This window comes from Mesoplodon densirostris, chromosome 9 (assembly GCF_025265405.1).
Source record: "Mesoplodon densirostris isolate mMesDen1 chromosome 9, mMesDen1 primary haplotype, whole genome shotgun sequence".
Lineage (NCBI taxonomy): Eukaryota > Metazoa > Chordata > Mammalia > Artiodactyla > Ziphiidae > Mesoplodon > Mesoplodon densirostris.
The window spans coordinates 14,156,742-14,177,913 of NC_082669.1; the positions used below are offsets into that span (position 1 = coordinate 14,156,742).

Genomic DNA, 21,172 nt, shown 5'->3' on the forward strand with positions numbered 1-21,172 from the left:
TTCAGACAGCTCTGAGAAACTGCTCCAAAGAGGTAGGGGGAGAGGTATTATATAAGATTTTAGCAAAGTGGGGGGGGGTACGTGCAGTCAGGCACACATTTTCACAGAGGCTTGCTGCTAGTCACGAGGAGCACATGTCCCCATTAATGATTTTAGTGCTTTTCTAGCTATGAGGAGATGCAAGATTTGGACTCATACAATATTTTCCTGAAAATATCTAACTATCTGAAGACCTGTTCTCCCAGAGCACAGAGTGCTCATTCCTGATCTCCACCCTGGCCTCCATTCAGGGGGTGTTGAAGGTCAGTGACTACAGTGGCTAGTGACCTAATCCTTGTAGAGGCAGGTGGCAAGTGCCAGTTTTTAGTTGGCAGGGCCCCCTCATGGTCATAAATTCAACCATGGTTTGGGAGGCATTTCATGACCATTTTGTCCCATGGTGCTAGGAATGCTCATTCCTAAGTCAGGCGAGGATTTCATTGATGATAGGCCACTCAGTGTGCTATTACTGGACTAGGCCTTATTAACAGTAGTCAAAAGTCTCTGGACCACCTGTCTTAATGGTCTGTTACAGTCCAGGAAATAAAAATTCCCTCTTGTTGCTTCTTCCCATATCTAGAGTTACACTATTAAAATCATTGTTCTCATATAGAACTATATATGTGGTCAACTGCTTCAAGTCACCTAGTCATCATATTATCAGAGGTTCAGTCACACATTTGATAATGCAGGAAACAACAGTTTTGTAAAACAGGCAATATACAAATAACATAGCTAGCAGTATTAGTAAGGTCATAAGTAAGAATTTAAGTCGAGAGCTTCCATTAGTCATATCCCCAGGTTGTCTGACTTAGTTTGTTCTGTACCAATCCTTGCCTTTAAGGGAAATCATATACTGGCATTGTCCATAAGGTGCCCAGCCCAATTTCCTCGTGTTCCTAGTCTGGTTATCCTTAGTATGGTTTAATTGTACCCAACATAGGGAGCCTTTAAACTTAAATGACCATAGCCTAGTGTTAACCACATAAATCCATCCCACAATTTCGGGAGGTTATATTCTTTGGCTGAAATTTTGCCTGTTGCTCTGATTGAACTTGAGTAACTTTACAAGAAAATTCATACTTAAGGCCAGGGTCAGAGCAGGTGTTAATTGCCCAGGTGAGGGGACCCCACCTAGTAATATCAACAGTATCCTGAACAGAACTATAATTTCTTTCTTTTAGAATAAATTTCCTAAGAGCCAACCAATCAGAGCCTTGGACAGGAGAAATCCACCAAGGTAACCCAGAAGTATGAGACACAGGTCACAAACCCAACGACTGGATTGAATTTTAAAACAAGCATAGGATCATGCCCATGATAGAAAAACATTTGATTCTTATACAAAGGTCCAAGAAATCAAGAAAACACAATAAATGATCTTACGAGTCAGGTGCAGCTGACTACTTCCAATGTTGTCTTCTTCTTATCCTGGTATGAGTGTAGTTTCTCCTCTGTTTGAGTGTTGTTTTAAGGTGATTTTGACATCAGCAGCCCTCTCTATAGACCAGTCCAGTGCAGGGGCCCTTTCTATGTGAAAATATTAATCCAAGAGTCAGTTCCCTTCAGTCTTGCTGTGCATGAGCTAGTGCAGAGTACCTGATAAGGGTCTGTCCATCTAGGTTGGAGATGGCCCTTTAAAAGATGTCTTTTTCCAGTACACATAATGACCTGGTTACAGGTCTTGGGACATCTGCTCTTCATCCAAAGACATATGATATAAGCTTCAGAAACAGACTTAAGAGTGTCCTATTAATGACTCAGTTAAATTTAATATAACAGCAAGGAACTATCTGAGAAGTCAGTCTTAGGCAGTAAATGCAGAACTCAACAAAACTAGAATTTAATATTCACTGAAACATAACTTTTTCTAAAATTACCCTTATTTCTACCAAATATAGCCAAATTAAGACCAATTTGTAAAGTAAGTCTAGTCTCCATAAACTTGGCCTGATGATTTATATAAATGTAATTGATCATATAGGCTTTTCTTTTTTTAAAAAAATGGCTTTGCTAGAACTTTTATAAGGAGTCTCAGATCGAACTTTTAAAAGGCCTCTCAGGGCTAGGAAAGTCACAGACATTGTCTTACAGATTTAGGTGAATTCCTCCTTTTTCACGGTCCCCCAAATACCTTGAGATTCCTGCACCTGTTAGGAGGTGTCCTTCCTAATTTATCTGATAAAGCTACTGGGAACCTGTGTGTTTCCAATCTCTGGAGGGATCAGATAGAGAGGCAAGATAAATGTTTCAATTCTGCTTACAAAGGTATAATTTACCAAATTGCTATAAATCATAATTAGCTTGAGGAGAAGGGTTTCCTTATATCTGGAAAACACAGATTAAAACCAATTATTTCTCAGACAGAAACCATAAAAATTATAGCCATAGTCACCAGTTCACTCAGTCCTACTGTTAACAGTTTTATGAAGCCATCAGGTTTCCCATTAGAATTCTTTAACTTCTTACCCAGTTCAGTGTTATGGTCTGAAAGTCAGAAACCTGTATTTGTCAGAAAGTCCTTCCTGGAAATCTTCTTGAAGAGGAAGCATTTTTGTAAAAGCATCAGCGTGAAACCATAACTGTCTATAATGACAAAAGATTTAAGCCACCTTTAAAATCTGATTATAATGCAATTGACAAAGAAACTTGGTTACTGCTGTGACATACAACACTTTAATAACTAGAATTATGACTGATAATTTTACCAGGAGATACCAGATTTTCAAGAATTCCATATAATTTCTAGAACACCTATATTAATAACATTTTCCCATTAATATAACCTAAGAAGACTTGTTACTCATTTGACAATACTTCCCGTGTAATTTAACCTGCCAAATGGACCTAATTAGTTTGATATCTCTCTTTGGGATGTTTCAGGGACCCTTTGAAGCATTCCAAAGTTAGCTAGAGGTTAAAGGAACTTCATTAGGATTTGATTTGGGAAGTTTTGAAAAAAAAAAAAAAATCAAAAAGCTTTAAAACACTTGTCAGATAGGATCATAGGTCACTGTGGAACAATATTCACTTAACCAAAGTGGCAGTAAAAGATTTCAAAGGTAAATACAGATCAGATCACTTAAAAGGTAAAGAAACTTAAAATCTGTTATCAAAGGCAGCTCAACATTTTAAGAAAACTTTTCTCCTAACAGAGATAAAAACCAAATTCAAGTTTTGCACCAGCTTACTTTTAAAATTCATTTACTCCACTAAATTTATTCTAGACTTAGCCAATCCTGACCACGCACAAAACTCTTTTGTCGGCAGTGCTAATTTGAAGGAAATAATTACTGGAAGTTGACTTGAGTTTTAAAAACTGCAGTTCTCACAGATTTTTAAAGGGTAAGTTTAATGCCCCAAACAGGACTTCTTTGAAACTTGACTTTAAATAAAGTGAAATTGCCAGGGCAAAATCTGTTAACTTTTTTCACCCAAGTCAACTGAGAGTTTTCTTGTATACAATCTAGTTGCTATTTGCCTGTCAGCTGACTACATCATTTATGAATTGGCAGTATGTTTCTGTTGCTTGCTACACTGATTGATACTGAGCCTTTTTTTCAAAAAGGATTTAAGGTATCAATGACCAGTAAACTCCATCACATTTTTTCCTTTTAATTCTGAAATTTTTTCATGCAAAATCCCAAGTTTATGCAGAAGCCAACATTTAGTGAAAAGCAGTGTAAAGGTCCAAAATGAATGGCCAAGAAAACCGTTTGCAACATATTACAATACCTACACTAGGGAGAAGAGAGAGTTCTATGAACAATAGGATGGTGACAACCCCGCCATCAAGGAGATTACAACCCAAAGAAACAGTTCTCAACCCTAGTCCTGTCAAGACTTCCCACTGATGTCAACAGGAGACCTAAAATTCCCAAGCTGTTTGTCACTCCAATGTAATTTTTTAAAAATTAAATCTCCAAAAGAAATAAATTAAATCTATGTATCACTCTTAGAAAAGGGAAGAAGCTGATACAAAGTGTGAAATCAAGCACAAAAGTTGAGATATTTACAATAAATATATGTCGTTCTTTATGAACTAATCCGAGAATGGCCAAGTGCAAGCTGAAAAAGCAAAAGACACATAAAACAATGTAGTTAACAAAATGAGGTATAAATATTAATTTTGCACATCTGATTACTATTCTAGAAGAAACTAAAAGTCATCAGGGCATCAAAAGGACCACAAGTCAGAGACCAAAGAGACTAGGGTAGGGGCCGAGCAGCACTAGGGCCAGGCAGGTGAGGAGCCTGGCCTGGAAGGACAAGCGTCTCACCATGCATGACTCACATGTTTCCAAGGTCAGGCCGGAAAATAAAAAGTGAAGAAAGCCAGGTGGAGACTGGGCGGAGCAACAAGCACACCCCTCCTCTGAAGCTGTCATTTTGTCAAGTCCAAGTCCACTATGGAACTTTCAGTTTCCCAAGTGAGGAAAAAAAACAACAAGAAAAAAAAAAGAAATCAGCTTTTTATATGAAATTTTATGTTTTTTTTAAAAAAGTCTGACCAGTTTAATTCACATTTTTAAGAAACACTGAACAGGAAGACAAGACACTTCCACAGCAAGCCATCTGCAGACAGAGTCTGGCCCACAGCCCACCAATTTGCAGCCTCTGTCTTGGAACAACAGCCAGGCTTTCAGCAGAGAATCCCTCGCTTTCATCACGATCTGATTCACCTTCCAAGCATTGGATCATACACACCCCCAGAAACTGTGAAGTGTGCGGCTCCTGAGGTCTGTACATGCCTAGAAGAGCTTCAAATGTGTACTCCAAGCGTCAGGCACTCGACCAGAAACCTGATTGATGTTCCTGCAGTAGAGGTGGGTTTGCTGTGAAGCTGAAGAAACTGAAGCTTGCATAAGCCCTAAAGCTTACTTGAAATTTTACATTTTCTTTCATATTGAGTCTCCCCCCAAGCTTGGGGGTCCCCAAAGATGAATCTGCCCCTGCCCTACTGATACTATTTTTTAGGCCAAACTCAGCAAAATCGAGTGACCTAATTGCTGAAGAATTTGGATTTCATAGAGATTTCTTTTTCAGCTAACCATAGTGCCAGACACGATGCCTATAAAATCACCAGAGTGCTTTCCAAGTCTTAAACTAGTAAGAGCACTATGTCTAATGACAGTGCGTGATTCTGCATCATGTCTAGTTTATTTAGGGCACCAATTAAATGTGTAGAGATGATTATGATTATTGGTAGTAATAGCAGCTGTAGTCTGTAAACATGTGGGTATAAACAATGGAGCAACAACCTAGAATTATACTGACCTCTTCCTGGGCATTTGGCGGCATGTCACCCAGGCAGCCCAGTGATCAGGCACTCCAGAAAAGTTGAAGTCTGTCCCACGACCCTGGGGAGGGTAACTGGCAACCACAAATGAGAGCCGTATCTGTTCTAAAAGGTTCTGAGAGTTTTATGTGATCTTTTCTTCCGATGAAACTGCCTCTTGGAGAGTGATTTCACCTGGAAGAACCTGGGAATCTTGTGAAGCAACAAAGTGACCTTGTGTCATTGAGTGGAAGGTAAATTTTCTAAAACCCTAACAAGGTGTATCCATGTGAAAGGAAATGCAACCTCCGCTATGATTTCTTCCTAGGTCAACTGCCTTCACACTGAGGAACACACCTTCCTGGGGCACAGAGTCTTTCTAGGAGACACACAGGCACGGATGGCTTAAATGGAATCTATTTCCAGAACTTCAACTTCCATCTTTATGCATTTCAAACCTGTGGACTGCCAATTGCCCATTCCCAGTTGCCCTACACAAGGACCCTTCGCATTATGGAAGAAAGGCGGACCTATCACCTAACCTAAATTTTACTCTGGTTCATCAACCTGAAGTGTAAAACCTCTCGGGCATTAAACAAAGTGACAACTGTAGAATGCAGCCCTCCTGAGGGACAATTCAGGAGAGCAAACTAGAGAGCATCAGTAAGAACTGATGTAGGCAATGCCTTCCTTCAATCCAAGAGCCCTGGTAGGGTTCCTATCTATCTAAGAATTAGCACCCACGTTTACCTGAATTTTAAAATAAAGTCAGACTTTTTCTGATTGAATGTGTGGTTTGGCTATTTGTCTGGCTTGACCACAAAGACTGGCTTTGCCAGTTAGATTATATGGCAGTTATTTTCCATTAAGGTGAATGAGTTAAATCTACAACTATAAGGTTTAAATAAAATATACTTAAAGCATATATAAAAGAGAAAATACATCCTTTGCAATATTTAAATTTGTGATAAGAATGTGGATGTCAACTTAAAAATGAAATCAGACCTAGAGTTTTATAAGATTATTTTAGGGGCTACGTGAACCAAAAGGAGCAGTCACTCAGGCAAACCTACTTATCTCAGCTTAATAAACATTTTTAAACAGTGTCGAGTACCTACTATCTATAAAACATTACAGGTGAACAGAACACCGCCCCTGTTCTCAAGTTAGGAGATCAAGATGGAAAGCAGCAAGCATGACGTGGTGATGCTGGACTCTGTAGGATGCAGAAATGGTTGGAGGCAGTTAGAAGTCATCCTGGATAAGGGGCATTTCAGTTGGGTTTTGAAGGATGGGTAGAATTTCAAGAGGTAGAGGAGGTGTAAGGGATAGAACAGCATGAGGGAAGTCAGAGTTAAGAAACTTGGAAGTAGGTTAGAGAAACAGTGAATTGTTTATTTTGACTGATACTGTGACAGAGAGAGAGAGAGAGAGAGAGAGAGAGAATAGGATAAACACAGGTAGGGTCAAGCAGATCACAAATGCTGTTAGGGAGCAGTTGAGAGTCATTAGAGGTTTCTGAGCAAAGAAAAGATGAACTCAGCCCTGGGCTCTGGGAGGAAGCCCTGGCAGTCCCGTCCAGGTACAGTGGAGGTGGGAGACACTCTGGCAGGTACTGACATCCTCCAGGCGAGAGAGGAGGAGACGTGAGCACCTGTCACGGTGCCAAGAACTAGTCAGGGACTCTGACTTGAGCACAGGGTAAATATGTGACACATATACATTTTTAAATTGCTGTTCCTATTAACGGAGGGATATATAAACATCTGCAGTGGTTGCTCTGGAATTCTCACTCAACAGATATTTATCAGGTGTCAGCCATGTGCCAGGCAGTGTGCAGAGGGCTGAGACTATAATCTTAAACTAGACAGGCACTACCCACCCCAGAGACCGCACACCTTCCCCAGTTTGCCTAGGATGGTCCTGGCTTTAAAACTGTGAGTGGGCATCCCAACAAACCCCTCAGTCCCGGGCAAACCGGGATGGTTCAGATGGGCCAAGCTGGCAAATCTGAGGCCCGACAGCAGCCGGTCACCTGAGGGCAGAGGATTTTGAGAGCTTGCCTGCAGGAGGCTGGAGAGCTGCGGGGTCAAGATCTCAGAGCCTAACCGGCCTTGGCCAGGACTTGGGCCTCCATGCCACAGTCAGCAGGAGGCCACGGGTGGGTGTTCATTGGGCAGGACGACCTGATGTGATGTGGGCTCCCATACAGAACACGGGGCTAGAGGGGAGACCACCTTTGTGTTCCCTACTCCCTGCCTCTCTCCTTTCTTCTCCATCCTCTGCTGGAGGCTGCAGCCCTCACAGGCTGCCGACACTGAGCTCGGCCTCTCCCAGCTCCTGTCTCAGGCAGCCACCAGCCTTTCCGGGAGGACTCAGGAAGCCCTGCTGGTGTGTTTCAACTCTTCGAAGAGCTTTCCTGGGCAGGTATCTCATCAGTAAACAGGCTCACAACTCTTACAGATTCTCTGCTCTTTTCTCCATCATCAAGATGTGGATTGAAGATTCATCTTGTGTTCCTACAATTAACCCTCATGGTGCCTGATATATAATAGGCACTCAGTGAAATACTTGCTGAAGGTTGGGTAATTTTTTTAAAAACCGGCCTTATGTCTAAATCCAATACAGTTTCCCTTGAATAAAAATGGCTTTCAACATGGTAAGTGGCCCTGACTAGTCAGAGTAGACAGTTCGCAATTTTTCTCAAGTTTGCTGCTATTTTTACAAAATTCTGAAAGAAGGGCTTGATGTTTTTCTTTGAACACCACTTGGAATGAAGGCTAGCTTCTGCAGCTCAACCAGGTGCTTTATCTAAAATAAACCCAGTAACTATTTCCCCTTGACTTTCTCCTGTTCTTGCTCAGGCCCAGCTCTGTCCCAAAGCCAGCAGGCCTTGAGAAGACCCAGCTCTGGCTCTTATTTCATGAAGGTAAGGTCAGGACCAGAGAGCAACAGAGACAGGGCAAGCCTTCTTGTTCCAGCCTTCCTTGCTCAGAACCCAGGGAGAGACTTTCCACTGGCATCCTTAGCTGAGTTCTAGCACACCGGGTCCAGCTGGTCAGGGTCCCTCAGATGAACTTGGCCTCCCCACTGTAAATGTTTGCTGGAAGCAGGCAAAAGGCCCCTGCGGGTTTTGGCCTTGGACTTGTCCAGACTCCTCTGCCTCTCTGCTCCAACCGCAACTCCTCCCAATACCACACACACACACACACACAAAGACACCCGTATCCCATCTGACTCCCTGCCCAGGCTCCTGTCACTCGTGTCAAGCAGCCTTTGAGTGACCGCACTTTGGGCTCAACTCCTCCAGCCAACCTCAGCCCTGCAGCCTGTACCAGGGCCCTGATACTCACCCGCTGGCCCCTTGCTTAAGGGGCTCCACCTGAACGCCTTACATTGACCTCTCAGGATCAAAGACCCTCGTGGTCTGCTCTCCACTAACCTTCCTGCCAGATGAAGCAGATCATTCACAACCCGTCCCCAAACATATTTTCACTCTCTGTTTTTAATCAAAGTCAACAAATACAAAACTCAGATTTTTTTTTTTTTCTTAACCATTGCTATCATCAAGGAGCTAATGGTGTAAGGACTTGGTAGGTCTTAAAATATAGTTAGGTATAGATATCTTAAAAAACGAAGGCGTTATCTGGAACAGGCACCCACATTCAAGGGGTGGGGCAGCCAGCAATGATTTTGTCCTAAATTATTCTGCCAAGACACTTTCAAACAGAAGCGGTGAATCATCTGAACCACTCCCAGAAGACTGGCTGCTGCAACAAATAAATCCACTCCCACCTCCAAAGGCTTCTCACTCAGGTAACAGACCAGGAGTTGCTGGTTGAAGAAGGAGAGTTTCCTTATTTAGTGATTCAGAGACATGTTCCTTTCATTCTATGGCTCCACCATCCCCTAGAGCCTTGCTTGCTTCTGAAAGAGGGTCTGAGCACAAACAGCACCGCTATCCCCTGGAAGCTTGTTAGAAATGCAAGATCGCAGACCCTGCCCTGGACCTACTGTACCAGCCCGGTGTTTTAAGAAGATCTCCAGATATGGGTGACACCGACACACACCGAAGTTTGAGAGGTCCTGCCCTAGAACCTCAGAGCCCTCTATATCCAGATAGCCAAAGGGGAAAGAGGGCTTCAGTGAGCACTCCATTGAAGTCCCAGCCTACAGATGGCAGGTCACTGCCATTCCCATTCCACTGGTCAGAACTAGTCACACGGGCACACTTGACACAAAGGACTCTGGGAGATGCAGTTCCTGACTGGACAGCTGTCTGGCAGCTCCCACTCCACACTATGAAATTGGGAGGACAGATTTTGGTGGACAAACAGACATTTCTGACTCAGAGTATTTTTTGTATTTTTTTCCATGAGAAGAAAGAATATTTCCTCCTCTCTCCTAGAAACAGTTTTAGGATAAGGTGACATGGGAATTTTTCCAGCTTCTTTTGAGGTATTTTTGTGGATTTTTTCCAGATTTATTGAGAAATAACCAACAAATAAAACTATATGCTTAAAGTGTAAAACATGATGATTTGATATACATACACATTGTGAAATGATTCAAGTTAATGAACACATCCATCACCTCACACTGTTAACGTGTGTGTGTGTGTGTGTGTGTGTGTGTGTGTGTGTGTGTGTGTGTGTGTGTGTGTTGAGAATGCTTAAGATCTACTTCCAGCAAATTTCAGGTATACGATTCTATATTATTAACTATAGTCACCATGCAGCTTCCACTGTGAAGGTGGTCCAGCCTGGGGCTAAATGGATCAATGTACTGGACAAGATGTTCCCATGAACCATCATATCCATGAGGGGCTGTGACCACATGTGGTTTCCATCAGTGCTGCTTCCCTCCTCACCCTTCACACAGAGGGCATCCCTGAATGACCTTATCTTCTGAACAAATCTGAGGCATCCAACCAGGGATCAGCAAACTTCTGTCAAGTGTCAGATAATAAATATTTTGAGCTATGCTGGCCATTCTGTGTCTGATGCAATCACTCAGCTGTCGTTCTAGCATGAAAGTAGCATAGACAAAATGTAAATTAATTCACATTATATAAACAATATGGGAGAACTAATTTATTTTACAAACCTTTATTGAGTATTTATTAAGCTACTTAATGCCTCTGGTCCAGTCAAAATGTAAACTCTGAGGGCAGGAATCATTTCTATCTTCTTCCTTACTATAACCCTTGAACATGTCACCATAACTGGCACATTTAAATGAACAACAGAATAATTAAATGAATGCCACACACGGGGAAATTTGCAGATTGGAGGAGGTGTAGCAAATGCTCTGAGGTCCATCCTGGCCAAGGGGCCCACACAGGGTGGCCATGTAGCACAGGATAAGCATAAGACAAGAAAAAGTCATCAGCAAGGTCATTAATCTTTGGCAACCTGGCCCAGAAGGGCCATCACAGAACACGAAAGCCTGAGGCTTTCACCTTCTTGTCCAATACATCAGACCATTTAGCAGCAGAATGAACCACCTTCACAAAGGAAGCTGCATTGGTGACTATAGTAAATAATACTGTATTATATACTTGAAATTTGCTGGGAGGAGATCTTTAAGCATCTTTACCATGCACACCTCCTTAGTGAGCAGGAGGCCAAAGGGCAAAGAAACACTGCTTTGATGGCAAATACCAGGCCCTACCCCAGGCCGTGCGCGACATGTGTGTGCAAAGGAGAAACAAGCAGGGCTCTATTAACAGAGCACTTGTCATGGTGAGAGTCTCAAAAATCGAATATGTAGGCCCTGGACAAGAGCAGAAGTCACACTAAAGGGACTACAAAGAGGAGAAAACTTGGTCAAGGTCAGGAGCAGTAACAAATAATGAGGAAATTAGCATTTAACTACCATAAGCTGTGTGCCCAGCACTTTTACATATACTGTCTAGCTTTATCCTCACAGCAACCTCGTACGTTCATAATATTCTTCCCACTCCTCCAAAACTGCTTCTGTTTGGGTCACACTATCTCATTCCAAGACTTACTGTAAAGCTACACAGAGCACCTCAACTCCACATGATTAACATTTGGGACTGGATAATTCTTTGTTGTGGGAGGTTGTCCTGTGCATTCGTTATAGGATGTCTAGTAACACCCCTGACCTCCACCCACCAATTATGACAATCAAAATGTCCCCCTACGTTGCCAGATACCCTGGGGTGGGGGGAGGGGGCACAGACAGAACTGACCCCAGGGGAGGAGCTCGGAGCTACAGTAATCAAGACTGTGAGGTGCTGGCAAATGACAGACACAGGTCAATGCAACAGGAAGGGGCCCATAAACACATCCAGACACAAGCCTCCATGGCAATTCACAGGAGACAGAACAGTCTTTTCAACGGATATATATAAATGTACCTTGATGCATGCCTCACACTGTGTATAGAATTTAACTCAAAATGGATCATAGACCAAAATGTGAAACCTAAAAATTTGACAATTGGACTCAAGTAAAAATCGAAAATGTCTGCTATTCAAAAGACACTGTTAAAAAAAAAATGGGAAAATAGAGAGTCACAGACTGGTAGAAAATATCTGCAAAACAAAAATTTGATAAAGGAGTTGTATCCTAAATATATATATTTTTAAATTCTGAAAATTCAGTAATAAAAGAATCAATTTATAAAAGGCATGGAATATTTATAAAGACAGTTCATCAAAGAAGATATACAGAAGGTGAATAATTACATTAAAAAAGATGCCCAACATTATTAGTCACTAGGGAAATTCTAATTACAACCACAAGGAGATATCACTACACACCTACTAAAATAACTAAAATCTTAAAAGTGACATGCGTTGATAGTGGGAATGCAAAACGATGGAACCACTCTGGAAAACAGTTTGGCAATTTTTTCTACAGGTAAAATACGCTTGCCACATGACCCTGCAATCCTGCTCTGAGGTACCTAGCCAAGTGAAATGCAAACCTATGTTCACACAAAAACCTGTACGTGAATTTTTATAGCGACTCTATTTCTTATTCATCTAAAACTGGAAACGTGCACACACTGAACCACTACTCAGCAATAAAGAAGACCAGGGAATTCCCTGGGCCGTCCGTCCAGTGGTTAGGACTCTGCGCTGCCACTGCAGGGGGCACGGGTTTGATCCCTGGTTGGGAAACTAAGATCCTGCATGCTGTGCAGTGTGGCCAAAAAAATACCAAACAAACTACCGTCACACATGGTAACACAGATGAATGTCAAATACGCTATGCCAGGTGGAGGGATCCAGGCTCAAAAGGCTACACAGTGTATAGTTTCATTTGTATGATGCTCTATAGACATAACTCTGAAGACAGAAAACTAAAAGGCCAGAAAAGAGGACAGTGGTGGCCAGAGGCTGTGGATAGGGGAGGTGCTGATCACAAAGGGGCCCAAGTGAACTCTTTGAGTGGTAAAACTGGTCTGTATCTTGACTGTGGTGACAGTCACACGACTCCATGTGTTCATCAAAACTCACAGAACTACGTGGTCGGCTGTCCTTTTCCTCAGGTTCCACATCCGTGAATTCAACCAACCTCGGATTCGGTGGGGGACGGTGGGGGGACTGAGAAAGTTCCAGAAAACAAAACTTGAATTTGCAGCGTCCCAGCAACTACTTACATAGCATTTACAATACATTTACAACTATTTACATAGCATTTCATTGTATTAGGTACTATAAGATATCTAGAGATGGTTTAAAGTATATGAGGATTTGCATAGGTTATATACTAAGGGACTGGAGCATCCATGAATTTTGTTCTCTGCAGGGGTGGCGTCCCTGCAGATCCTAAGAAGGATGAATTTTACTGAATGTGAATTGTACTTCAAAAAACTATATATGAATAGGATTTCTGTTTAGACTTTGAGAAAGAAAATTAATCACTTATGAACCTGAATAAAATTCTACGACTGTAATTAAATAAACAAGTCAGACGCTGTCACTCCCCGGCTTATGCTCAGCATCCACTGCCCTCCCTCCACACACCTACCTGACTTCACCTCCTTCCACTCCTCCCTTTCACTCCAGCTACACTGGCTCCCTGTTCTTCCTGAAACACTTTCTCTTTCCTTGGCTCACAATGCTCTTCCTCTTGCTAATCTGCATGGCTTCCTCCCTCAATTCCCTCAAGGCCTTTGCTCACTTTATCAGAGCTCTTTCCTGATCTCTCCCTCTCTCTCTCTCAATACTCCTTCTCCACCTTACTCTGCTTTATTTGTCTCCATAGCACTTCTCATGCACTTATTTTTTGTTTAGATGCACTAGAATGTAAGCTTCATCTTTATCTGCCTTCATCACTTTGGTCTCCTAGAACAGTTCCTGAAACACAGTAAGTGCTCCATAAGTATTTGTTTTTTTGTTTTTATTTCTTGAAAGAAGCTTTTTTTTTTTGAGGTATAATTAACATATAGTATTATATTAGTTTCAGGTGTCATAAATACTTGCTAAATGAATGAATAAATAAATGACTGGATGTACTGATGGGTGCAGGGATGGAAAGACGGAGGGAGGGAGGGATGGGTAGATTAGATGGGGCAGTTGACTGGATATCCTCTCAGAGAATCTGAATACAAAACATGAAATGAGAATGAGCAGCAACGGTAACAGTAAAAACTGAGACAAGAGCAGCTGTTTCACAGAAGGATTAAACACTAAACTAGGAGTCAAAAGACACTTGCTTATTTGAAACACTGTTGACTCTGTCAGCATAGCCGCTAAACATATGTATGATTAATAAATGTATCACAGTCTTCTAACCAGCAACACCCTTCTCTCTGAGGTCTAGCTCCCTGACTTCCTTCCTTCCCTGAGTATCCCGACAATAAACCTCCTTTGACAAAGGTACGCCACACATGTCACTCACTCTTCCTTGGAACCTCAAAGACCCTAACCACCACTCATCCCCATACTCTTTTTGGTGGACTCAGACATGGATGGTTTCCCCTGCTCAGGAAAACAGTGCCCTCTGCAGGTCTCCATCGGCAGCAGTCAGAAGAGACTTGATCACACAGAGTAAAGCCACTCTACTGCCAGCTCAATGCAGTGTGACAACAGAACTCTGTGTCCCCAGGAGACCCCTACACCTCCCTTCTTGCAGCATCAGGACAACTTGCCCCAACTCATCCTGTCCCTTAACCTTGCTTTGGTTGGGCATCCTTTAACCCTCAAACTCTTACCCACCCCTTTCTGACACTCTTTTTTCTGACCCCCTTCCCTGAAACCCTTCCACGGAGCTCTCTGAAAATCATCAGCAAAATCTCCACAACCTTAATTTCTTCTCTGAACTTTCCTGCAACTTTGTGCTCTCACTGGAACCTAGCTTCCCCTTGGGACACTGCTTTCCCTGCAGGCTCTCAAGTGGTGGCTGTTTTCTCTCCTACTTCTCTTGTTCCATGAGGGTAAGTGTCTTTCTTGCACCTCATATCACTTTCAGCACCTCTCCATGCTCCTCCATAAAATGTTTAGCCTTAAATCTCCCGTCAACTAACTCGATCATTCTTTTCTAATATATGCGTTCATTGCTATAAATTTCCCTCTAAGCCCTGCTTTTACTGCATCCCATAATTTTTGATGTTGTAATTTCATTTTCATTTACTATAAAATATTTTAAATTTTTCTCTTGTGGCTTCATTTTTGACCCCTATGTTATTTAGAAGTGTGTTGTTTAATCTCCAAAGATTTTGAGATTTTCCAGTTATCTTTCTGTTGCTGATTTCTAGTTTAATTCCATGTGGCCTGAGAACATACTTTGTAAGTATGTTCTTGTTCTTTGTCTCTTTTGGATTTGTTAAGGTATGTTTTATGTCCCAGAATGTGTTCTATCGTCCATGTGAGCATCAAAAGAATGAGTATTCTGCTATTGCGAGATGGAGAATTGTATAAGTGTCAATTAGATCCAGTTGATGGACGGTGCTGTTCAATCCAACTGTATCCTTACTGACTTTCTGCTTGCTGGATCTGACCTAGTTTAAATTCCATGGTCAATCACCATACCCCCTCCCTTGCACCTCGCCCCTCTCTTCTTCTGTGCATTCACTTACCTAAACTACAACCCTGGTTCAATCCAGCTCTCTGCATACATCTTGCCTAGCTCCACATATAGTGACTGTGGTCAGTGAAAAACACCCAACCATGCTGATTGGTCTCTCCTTAAATTCATAACCACTAAGGTCAGGTGGGCTTTGTATGCTGTCAAGCAAACAGACTGACATTTCCTGGTCCACTCCCGGGAGGGAGCCATTCCCATCCCATTCTCACGGATGACTATTTCCTCAAATAGTCATCCTTCTTGTTCCCCCTCAAATCGCTAACACCTCCTTCCTAATCCTCACTCTCAGCAGATGTCCTTGTTTCCTAGTTCAGTGAGAAAGCAGAAATTCCCATCACCACATCTACACTTGTATATGTGCCCATATACTCTGCCTCCAAGCCTTTTACCATGAATTTCCTGTCTTTGCTACTAGCAAATGTCAACCTGCTCACTTCTGCACTAGATTCCTCTTGCTTATTCATAGACAATTCTCCAGCAATTCTCTTTTCTCCTGCAAGCATCCTTTTGTCCCTCTCTGATCTTTCTTATCAGCACACAGGCTATTTTGTCTCTAAATGGCAGGCATGTTCCTTGGGGAGTTGCATTTGCTTTTTCCTCTTGGGAAGATGCTCTTCCCCAAGATAGCCACATGACTCTCTTCCTCTTCTCCTCCCCAGGTCCTTACCCAAATGATACTTCTCAGGGATGCCTTTTCTGGCCACCCTAAAACTGCAACCCCACTGTGTCTCGGTGCACCCTAAGGTGACCCTTAAGGAGCCACACCTCGAACCCCCCTCCCTTTGGGTGAGGGCAGAACCTATAATTTGCTTCTAATAAAATAGAGCAAAGGTAATGGGATGTCACTTCCTTGAGTAGGTTACAGTATATAGCAAGACAATGGGCTGTCACCCCATAATTACATTACATGATATAACACTCCATCTTAGCAGACCAGAGCAAGAGCTTTTCCTTACAGACATGAAGAAGTCAGCTGCCACATTGTGAGAGGGCCAATGGAACTGGGAGGCCTCTAGGATCTCAGAGTGGCCTCCAGTGGAGAGCCATCAAAAAGCCAGGGCAGAGAATTCCCTGGTGGTCTGGTGGTTAGCACTCAGCACTTTCACTGCAGGGGGCATGGGTTCGATCCCTAGTTGGGGAACTAAGATCCCACAGGCTGCGATGTGTGGCCAAAAGAAAAAAAAAGACCGGGACTCCAGTTATACAACTATAAGGAATTAAATTCTTCCAACAACCTGGATGAGCTTGCAAGAAGATTATTCTACAGCTAATTCTCCAAATGAGAATTCAGCGCAGCTGGCATTTTGATTGCAGTCTTGTGCGACGCTGGGCAGAGGACCATTTAAGCCATGTCCAGACTCCTGGACCCACAGAAACTGTAAGATAAAAAATGTGTTTTTTTAAAAAAACATCTTTATTGGAGTATGATTGCTTTACAATAGTGTGTTAGTTTCTACTGTATAACAAAGTGAATCAGCTATACATATACATATATCCCCATATCCCCTCCCCCTTGTATCTCCCTCCCACTCTCCCTATCCCACCCCTCTAGGTGGACACAAAGCACCGAGCTGATCTCCCTGTGCTATGCAGCTGCTTCCCACTAGCTACCTATTTTACATCTGGTAGTGTTTATATGTCCATGCCACTCTCTCACTTCATCCCAGCTTACCCCTCCCCCTCCCCGTGTCCTCAAGTCCATTCTCTACATCTGTGTCTTTATTCCTGTCCTGCCCCTAGGTTCTTCAGAACCATTTTTTTTTTTTTTTAGATTCCATATATATGTGTTAGCATACGGTATTTGTTTTTCTCTTTCTGACTTACTTCACTCTGTTATGACAGACTCTAGGTCCATCCACCTCACTACAAATAACTCAATTTCGTTTCTTTTTACAGCTTAGTAATATTCCATTGTATATATGTGCCACATCTTCTTTATCCATTCATCTGTTGATGGACACCTAGGTTGCCTCCATGTCCCAGCTACTGTAAACAGAGCTGCAATGAACACTGTGGTACATGACTCTTTCTGAATTATAGCTTTCTCAGGGTACATGCCCAGCAGTGGGACCACTGGGCTGCATGGCAGTTCCATTTTTAGTTTTTTAAGGAACCTCCATACTGTTCTCCATAGTGGCTATATCGAGTTTCATTGCCAACAACAGTGCAAGAGGGTTCCCTTTTCTCCACACCCTCTCCAGCATTTATTGTTTATAGATTTTTTGATGATGGTGTGAGGTGATACTTCATTGTAGTTTTGATTTGCATTTCTCTAATGATTAGTGAAGTTGAGCATTCTTTCATGTGTTTGTTGGCTACCTGTATATCTTCTTTGGAGACATGTCTATTTAGGTCTTCTGCCCATTTTTGGATTGGGTTGTTTTTTTGATACTGAGCTGCATGAGCTGCTTGTAAATTTTGGAGATCAATCCTTTGTGAGTTGTTTCATTTGCAAATATTTTCTCCCATTCTGAGGGTTGTCTTGTTTATGGTATCCTTTGCTGTGCAAAAGCTTTTAAGTTTCATTAGGTCCCATTTGTTTGCTTTCATTTTTATTTCCATTTCTCTAGGAGGTGGGTCCAAAAGGATCTTGCTGTGATTTATGTCATAGAGGGTTCTGCCTATGTTTTCCTCTAAGAGTCTTATAGTGTCTGGCCTTACATTTAGGTCTTTAATCCATTTTGAGTTCATTTTTGTGTATGGTGTTATGGAGTGTTCGAATCTCATTCTTTTACATGTCGCTGTCCAGTTTTCCCAGCACCACTTATTGAAGAGGCTGTCTTTTCTCCACTGTGTATTCTTGCCTCCTTTATCAAAGATAAGGTAACCAAACGTGCATGGGTTTTTATCTGGGCTTTCTATCCTGTTCCATTGATCTATATTTCTGTTTTTGTGCCAGTACCAGACTGTCTTGAATGTGTGTTGTTTTAATGTGCTAAGTTTGTAGTAACTTGTTATACAGAAAACTAGAAAACAAGTACAGCCCCCAAATGCTCCTTGTTACCTTTTTCTGTTTATTTTTCTGCCTTAGCACTTACAACCGCTGAGCATTTTCTGTTTTCCTGATTTACCTTTGCTTGTAGTCTGTGCTGCCTCCACTCTTGAATACCAGTTTCACTAAGCCAGGGATTTTTGTCTGTTTTTCTCCCACCATTATATTCTCAGTGCCTTGAACAGTCTCAGTAAATGTTTGTTGAGTGAATGAATACTGAACAAATGCTAACTCTTGTTACCTGAGCAGAGGAATTCATTAAGCTCACCTTTATCTCAGAGAGGTAAGACATGAGAGGAAAGGTTTGTATTGTTTTAAACTTGTTATTACGGAAATGTCCTAGCACTGCTTCAAGAGTCACTGTGATGTGTCCAGGCAACAGCTTCTTACTAGTCTGGCGTATTCCAGCGGTAAATTATACATTCCGAGAGCAGCATTCTTCAAGGCCTTTGGACTTGGCTCACATTTAAAAATACATTTCACATTATGTCTCAGTACACACATATACCTACATAAATAATTGAAACAAAGGTTTCACAAAATAGTACTTATCGTTATCACATGCTCTCATGGTTTCCCATCCCATTTCACCCTGTTGTATTTCATTTTTTAGAAACTGGAGAAGACCCACTGGTAGGTCCTAGACAAACCCTCCAGGCAATTCTCCAGAAGACCAATCTTCTCAGCTGTCAAGCATCTCCCAGGTTTAGACTGCTACCGGTTCTTCCTGGAGAGTACGTGAGGGCATCTTCTGTGATGCCTGGGAAGCAGAAGTATTTGCCTTAGCAGATAGGAGAGGTGAGGGACAGGGTCAGCAGTGAGTATGCCTGGACTGGAAGCCACCACCCTCTGGCTGCAGCTGAGCCACAGGAAGAGCCCAGGGCTGACGCACATCTTCATTAGTTTAATGAGCGTTCATATATTTCAAAGACTCTAAAATATCCAAATGCTGTTACAACTCATCTTTAGTCATGGTCATGTCTCAGATGTCCAATGGTTCCTGAGTCACTGGCATTTGGTGCTTGAATTTCTTGACTGAAAAGTGTTTTTGAAAACCACTGAAACATTAGCCACCTTACATGGTTCCAAATGGCATAACTTGTGAAGCTAATGAAAAATTATGGCAAAGCACTTTCCATATAGCATGAAGTAATCAGTGAGCCCAGAAAATCCAATGTTGATAAAGTGCCATTAAGTTATGGCATGAAATGCCACCTGTAAATTATACCTGGGTAAATCTGGGTGTAATGTGCCTCTTTGCAAGTAGTTTTCTATTTATTTGAATGTGAAATGAATCCCAAGGATGGCAGATGATAAAGATGATGCCTCTTCAAACCTGATTTGATTTTAAATGTATTTGTCCTTTTTTAAAAGCATGTGTTTCAAGAGAAATGCTTCTTTTTTTTTAATTGCTTAAGTGTTAGCTCGACAGTGCAACCAGAAGGGGGAAAATGTCCCTGACACCTACCCCCACCACTCTGCCTGAGGGTTAAGGTGCCAGGGTAAGGAAGGGGAGGTGCTGGAAGACAAAGAACTCAGAAATCAGGAGTAAATGAAGCTTATCTAGAGTGTTTCTTCTGGGCTCTCCTCTCCTTTTCAGCCCCCCTTTCCCTCACCTTCCCTGTGGGCTGTGCCCCTGTTTACTGTGATTCCTTTCCTCTGATCAGATGGCTCATTTCTCTTCCCTTTCGTTTCCACTAAAACATTCCTGACCCGTGTATCACTCCCGTAGGATAATATCTGAGTTTAATGGATTTCTCTGCTAAGGTAATACTTTTTGTCACCATGAGGAAGCAACAGCCAAATCCACAATGTGGGAAGTTCTGCAGGACAAAAGACCCAGTTTTTCTACCACATGAATAGCAAGGAGGGGGAAGCGGAGATAAGGCGTGTTGGGGAGAAGGAGGAGGAGCCGTTATGACAAGATACACATGGATCAGATTCAATCTTGTCTCAAAGTAGACAAGAGTTTAATGAATTCCCAATTGCCTATCACCCAGCTCCAATATTTACCTATATTTTGCTCTTTTTGCTTCGATTATTCACTTCAACAGATATTTGTTTATTCCTTTGTTCTGTGGAGAATTTTAAAACAAGTCCCAGAGTTCATATTCTTTCACCCACAAATACTTCAATATGTGTCTCTTACAGAAATACACTTTGGGGCTTCCCTGGTGGTTCAGTGGTTAAGAACCCGCCTGCCATTGCAGGGGACACGGGTTCGAGCCCTGGTCCGGGAAGATCCCACATGCCGCGGAGCAACTAAGCCCGTGCGCCACAGCTACTGAGCCTGCGCTCTAGAGCCCGCGAGACACAACTACTGAGCCTGTGTGCCACAACTACTAAAGCCCACGAGCCTAGAGCCCGTGCTCCACAACAAGAGAAGCCACTGCAATGAGAAGTCGGTGCATTGCAATGATGAATAGCCCCCGCTCGCCACAACTAGAGAAAGCCCCCGCACAGCAATGAAGACCCAACACAGCCAAAAATAAATAAATAAAATAAATACATTTAAAAAAAAATACACTTTGGCAAGAATTTTTCAGCCTTCAGAGAGGGGCTCTCCCAGAGGCATCCCTGTGACTCTAAATGAGGGTTTGCTTTAAGGACATTATTGATATTTATAAAAATACACTGTTCCTCTACACACACCCTCAGGATAAAATTCCTTCTGGACCTGGCTTAGGAAAAATGCCACAACTTCTGACCCAAACACCGAAGATTCGGTACGCGATCAAATTTTCCTTTATGTAAGATGTGCTAGGAAGCTTAGAGGCAAATCTGTGGCCTACCATAGCC

The 21,172-nt window shown here is 42.3% G+C and overlaps 1 protein-coding gene across 2 annotated transcripts in view; it reads right to left on the reverse strand.

Moving 5' to 3' along the window:
* The window catches only part of PHTF2 (putative homeodomain transcription factor 2), a 177,745-nt gene that overhangs the window by 9,092 nt on the left and 147,481 nt on the right, over nucleotides 1-21,172 (reverse strand). For both annotated transcript variants that reach the window (XM_060107588.1, XM_060107587.1), the window contains 5 exons: nucleotides 16,617-16,757; nucleotides 12,810-12,896; nucleotides 4,334-4,454; nucleotides 2,509-2,625; nucleotides 1,426-1,569 (listed from right to left, as the gene is read on the reverse strand). The gene's annotated coding sequence lies outside the window, so the exon portion shown is untranslated. The remainder of the gene's footprint in view (nucleotides 1-1,425; nucleotides 1,570-2,508; nucleotides 2,626-4,333; nucleotides 4,455-12,809; nucleotides 12,897-16,616; nucleotides 16,758-21,172) is intronic.